Source organism: Onychomys torridus, chromosome 7 (assembly GCF_903995425.1).
Source record: "Onychomys torridus chromosome 7, mOncTor1.1, whole genome shotgun sequence".
Taxonomy (NCBI): Eukaryota; Metazoa; Chordata; class Mammalia; order Rodentia; family Cricetidae; genus Onychomys; species Onychomys torridus.
The window spans coordinates 44,108,606-44,114,605 of NC_050449.1; positions in this window are offsets into that span (position 1 = coordinate 44,108,606).

A 6,000-nucleotide genomic window follows, 5' to 3' on the forward strand; every position below is an offset into this window, starting at 1 on the left:
TCCTCACTTTCTAGGCAGACATTAAGCCAGGTGTCGCATCCTTTCAGTAGTAGAAGCAGTGCTAGTGTTTACTAATATTAATAGTAGTAGAAGCAGTACTAGTGTTTACTAATATTAATAGTAGTATGTTTGCGTGTGTGCATGCACACACATGCACCTGTGATTGCATGCTCACCATGATTCATGTGTAGAGGTCAGAGGACAACTTTTAAGAGTGAATTTTCTCCCCCTCCACCATGTAAATCCTGGGGGTTGAGCTCAGGTCATCAGGCTTGGCAGCAAGCACCTTTACCTGTTGAGCCTTCTCACTGGCTGGATTTAGAACTTCGGACCCTCCTACCTCAGTCTCTGAAGTTCTAGCATTACAGGCATGTGCCTCCATGCCCAGCCCAACTATGGGTTCATGTTCACGTTTGCATAAAGGTCATAACTTTATCTTATTTGGAAAGTTATCATTTAACTACACAAGAGAGAGAGAGGTGATCTGAGTCAGTGGGATAAAGTGAGGACATGAAGAAGACAGGGCTCTCTAGTAAGGTGAGGGGCTCAATCAGAAGTCTCCAAAGATCAGCTCTTTTTCACAACTGTTATTCTTATGGGTTACAGCATGCATATATGTTGGGGAAACACAATTAAAAACAGAATCTCAGGGCTGGAGAGATGGCTCAGCAGTTAAGACCATTGACCACCGCTCTTTCACAGGACCTGGGTTTGATTCTCAGCACCCACACGACAGCTCCAGTGTGTGGGGGGGATCTGACGGCCTCTCCTGGGCTCCCTGGGCATTGCACAACACCCATACACATAAAATAAAAATAAAGGGAAAAAATTAAAGCTAAAATCTTTGGTCAGGGAGAAATGACTCCCTGGGTAAAAGCATTTGCTACCAGGCCTGACAAACTGAGTTCCATCCCCAGGAACCACATGATGGAAGGAGAGAACACAAGTTGTCTTCTGACTACTACACAAATGTGGGCCTTCCACCCCCTGAAAAAAAACTAAATGAAAAACATCTCAGCTGGCAGATACAAGCCATTACACACATTCCTGAGATGAACCATAATTAATCCTCAATTAAGAGGTCCTGACAACGTATTACCCATGGTCATGCTAACTTTACTAAGTGTTCCAGTTTCACTGTGTTGCTGTGAAGCAACACTCCCGACAAAAACAACAGGGGTGGGTGGTATTTGCTTACACTTCCAGATCACAACTATTAATGAGGGAAGGCAGGGCAGGAACTCAAGGTAGGAACCTGAAGGCTGCTTCTTATTTATTACTCCCCCTAAACTAACACTCTGTGTGTGTCTCTCTCTGTGTGTCTCCTTCCCCTGCCCCCGTGTGGGGTGTGTGTGTGTGCGCGTGTGTGTCTTTGTGTCTCCCTGTCTCTGTCTCTCCTCTGTGTGTGTGTGTGTGTGTGTGTGTGTGTGTGTGTGTGTGTGTGTGTGTGTGTCTGTGAGAGTGTGTGTTGAGGCAGGGTCTCCTATAATCCCAGACTGATCTCAAATTCACTTTGTAGCTGAAGAGAACCCTGAGCTTCTGATTCTCTTGACTCAGCCTCGAAGATCTGGAATGACAGGCATGAACTGCCATCCCCATCTTACTTAGAATGAAACCTGCTATAGATGGGTTAATGCCTCAACCCAAGTCAGAAAACAGCACAATCTCAGACTTCCGCCTTTCCAGGCATCCATTACACTTGCAATTAATTAGTTGAGAACTTAGATTTTTAGAGACAGGGTTTCACTATGTAGCCTTGGCAGGCCTGGAACTTGTAGACCAAGCTAGCCTTGAACTCACAATGATCTGCCTACCTCTGCCTCCTGAGTGGCAGAATTGAAGGTGTGAGCTACCATGCCTAGCTTATCAGGAAACAAAAACAAAAACAAAAAAACCAATGCTCAAATTCTGACCCTTGAACCTGAAGCCCATGTCCTTGACCCATGGTCAGGCCACTAAGATCAGGCAAAACCAGGGAGCTCAGTCTTGCCTGTCAAATGTCTGATTTCTCCTTCTCAAGATATAGAACATCCCATTTTTTTGGGGGGAGAGGTTGGCGCACACCTTTAAGCCCATCACTCAGGAGGCAGAGCCAGGCGAATCTCTGTGAGTTTGGGGCCAGCCTGGGCTACAGAGTGAGTTCCAGGAAAGGCACAAAGCTACACAGAGAAACTCTGTCTCGAAAAACCAGAAAAAAAAAAAAAAGAAAAAAAAGAGCACAGAACTAATTCACTCCAAATCACCTCCAAATTAGAACTAAATTCACTTCAAATCACCTCCAAATTAGAATTAAATTCATTCCAAATCATCATCTCCCCAGAAGGGTTTTGCAGCATCTGTGGGTGCTCGTCTTTATCACTATTCCTTTACATTGGCTGCCACACCTTCCTTGTCATTCATGCTGGTGACACACAAGAAGTTCCAAACAGAATGGGGCACCTGGCACGGCTGCTGCGGCTGGCTCAGTGCCAGCTTTGCCTCTGCTCACTGTCTGCAGCTGCCAAACGAGCCCAGTGTGGGGACTCCCAATGTCGTGGGAGTGACCCACAGAGAAAGCCGTGTTCACATCAGGCAGCTCCACTCTCCCGTGACTAGTACTTTTTCATTAGCTTTGTGTGCTCTCCTGACTCATTTCTCTATTTAAGACATTTATTGACCAGGACATAGTATAACCCTTAATGCCAACAGAGCCTGCAGGAGGGGTGCACACCTTTAATCTCAGCACTTGGGAGGCTGAGGCAGGTGGATCTCTGAAGTTCAAGGCCAGCCTGGTCTACACAAAGAGTTCCAGGACAGCCAGGGCTACACAGAGAAACCCTGTTTTGAAAAACAAACGAAAGGCAAACACTTAATGCCATCAGAATCCATCTTCACTTTGGAAGTGCTAAAATTACAAGACAGCCAGAGAAAAGCTTCCTCCTCCTCTGTTTCATTTTTTTTTGGTTTGTTTTTGTTGTCGAGATGGTCTCACTCTGTAGCACAGCCTGGTCTCAAACTCGTAGTTTTCTTGTCTCTGTCTCCCAGCTGCTGGAATTACAGGCAGGTGCTACCACATCCTGCTAAGGCTGCTCTTGAGTGTTAGCTACAACCAATCTGTTCTTAATGTGTGTGCACATGCGTGTGTATCTGGTGCCCTCTTCTGGCTTCCAGGAGCACTATCCATATATATAGTATACATATCCATAGAGATAGATATAGATATATATGAAAGTGTATCTGGTGCCTCTGGCCTCCATGGGCACTGTCCTTAGGAAGAGCGTTTGCGTGCACACACACATTCAAGCAAAACTCACATACACAAAATAACAAATAACTGCACCAGGTCCCCTGCATATGTGTTTTGGCTGTTATCTTGGTGTTTTTTGAGACTGCTGACATGGGAGCAGGTGTATCTCTGACTCTTGCCTGCTCCTGAGACTCTTTTCCTCCTATTGGGTTGCCTTGTCCAACCTTGTTTTGTCCTGTTTGGCTGTTGTCTCTTGGAGGCCTGCTGCTTCCTGAAGAGGAAACAGGGGGAGTGGGTGTGGGGAAGAGGGGAGATGGGGGGCTAGGAGGAGTGGAGGGAGAGGAAACCTTGGTTGGGATGTATTGTATGAGAGAAGAATATTTCCTTTTTTTTTTTGAGCTGAGGATCGAACCCAGGGCCTTGCACTTGCTAGGCAAGCGCTCTATCACTGAGCTAAATCCCCAACCCCTATTTCCTATTTTTAAAAAGTCTGAAAAAAAGATCTGGCTTAGAGATAGGGAGATGGCTGGTTCAGCAGGAGACAGTGCTTGGTGCTGTGCTCGATGACCTGATTGGGTCCCCAAGACTCACATGGAGAAGAGCTGACTCCTTCAGGACGCCTTCTGACCTTCACAGGATTATGGCCCTCCCTTCATCCAAACACACAAAGTAAGTGCTCAAGGGCTCTTTTAGGCTCTCCCCGTGGCGAGTCACTGTGTGACTAAGAAGACATCGTTACATTTCTCTCTTCCCCTCAGCTTCGTGGCCAGGAAGGAGTGGCTAACAGCATTGCCTCCCTCAGCTTGCCTTTGAGCTTTGCTCTTTGGAGTTACTGTTACCAGTTTGCTTTTAGCTTTGTGGTCATTTTGAAGCCCCTGCTATTGGATCACCTTTGACCTTCCAATTGGTCACCACCAAGTGTGGAGCCTCAGGACAGACTACAAGGCCACTGCTGGCTCACTTTGAACCTGGCCACAGGAGGCTGCACGGGAGAACAACAGGCAGCTGGCAGGCTTTCCACCACAGTGCTTGAGTCTGCCTTCTTAGCTTGTTATTACATTTATTTATTGTTTGTCTGTACATGCTCAGCTTGAAAGATGCTCAAATTCAGATTGTCCTGCGGGCAGTTAAATACCCTCACCCGCGGAGCCTTCTCATCCACCTCTAATTTTAATTGTATCTTCCTTTTGGCGGTGTGGTTCATGTGTGTCCACTGCACATCTGCAGAGGTCACAGGACAATGGGAGTCATCTTCTTACCGTGTGAATCCCTGGGATCAAACTGAGGCTATCAGGCCGGCAGCCCCCTTTACTTTTCCAATTCCCTACAGCACTGTTCAAGATATTACTGACCACTGATCATGTCACCTGACATACTCAAGCTGCAAATGGGGCCTGGAAATCCGATGGCCCTGTCATTGCAACACATCCCAGCCTTGTTGCCCAGCAAGTCCCCGGGGAGTGAAATATCCTTTTAGTACTCATCAGGCCTTAGAGTTAGTGTAGCTAGAACATGAGGTTGGCACTCACAGAACACCCTAGTACTAACATAGTTCTAATACCTACTACTCGATCTTCATATTGTATTTGTACTTAAGCTGCCTGTTTCTGCCTATCAAGAGTCCTTTTTGTATTGTGGCATTCTATGTGAATTACTTATTTGCTAAAGCCACACATGTTAAAACTCATCTCTGATTCATAGCTGTGGATACACCACTTTTAATTACTTAAGTGGGTTTTTTTTGGGGGGGGGTGTTGTTAAGTAATAATTTTACTATGTAGGCCAAACTGACTTGGAACCTACTGTGGCCAATGCTGGCCTGAAACTCATACCAATCCACCTTCCTTAGTCTCCCAGAAGGCTAGGATTACAGGCATGTAATCCCATATAACCTGTAAACCACCATACCTGGCACAATAATTTTTGTTTTGTTTTCTTTTGGCGCTCACGTGTGTGTGTGTGTGTGTGTGTGTGTGTGTGTGTGTGTGTGTAAAGGGTTTCTTTGTATAGCCTGGGCTGTCCTGCAACTAGCTTTGTAGACCAGGCTAGCCTCGAATTCACAGAGATCTGCCTTCCAATTGCTGGGATTAAAGGCGTGTGCTACCACTGCCCGATGTATAACAGAGTTTTTTGTTTTGTTTTGTTTTGTTTTTGAGACAGGGTTTCTCTGTGTAGCCCTGGCTGTCCTGAAACTCACTTGGTAGACCAAGCTGGCCTTGAACTCACAGAAATCTGCCTGCCTCTGCCTCCTGAGTGCTGGGACGTAAAACAGTTTTGTTGTTGTTGGTTTTTGTTTGTTTGTTTGTTTGTTTCCAGGAAGGGTTTCTCTGTGTAGCTTTAGAGTCTATCCTGGAACTTGCTCTGTAGACCAGGCTGGTCTCGAACTCACATAGATCCTCCTGCCTCTGCCTCCCAAGTCCTGGGATTAAAGGCGTACGCCACCAATGCCCAGCAGGGACACAACCGTTTTAATGACTAAAACTAGACCCAGGCAAGGCAATACACAACTCACGGGGCTAGACAGAGCGGCTTGAGACCAGGATTTTGATACTAGCCTGAGCAACAAACTAAGACCCATTTCAAATGAAAAGAGAACAAGTGAGTTTTGTGGTTCACAACTATAACCCTAGCACTTGAAACCTGTAACTCCAGCACTCGGGAGGCAGAGACTACCTACCTATAGAGTCCCAGATCTGACTAGGCCTGTAAGACTATCTCAAACAAACAAAACTTCCAAAAAACCAGACACCAAGGAATACTAGCACATAAAAAAG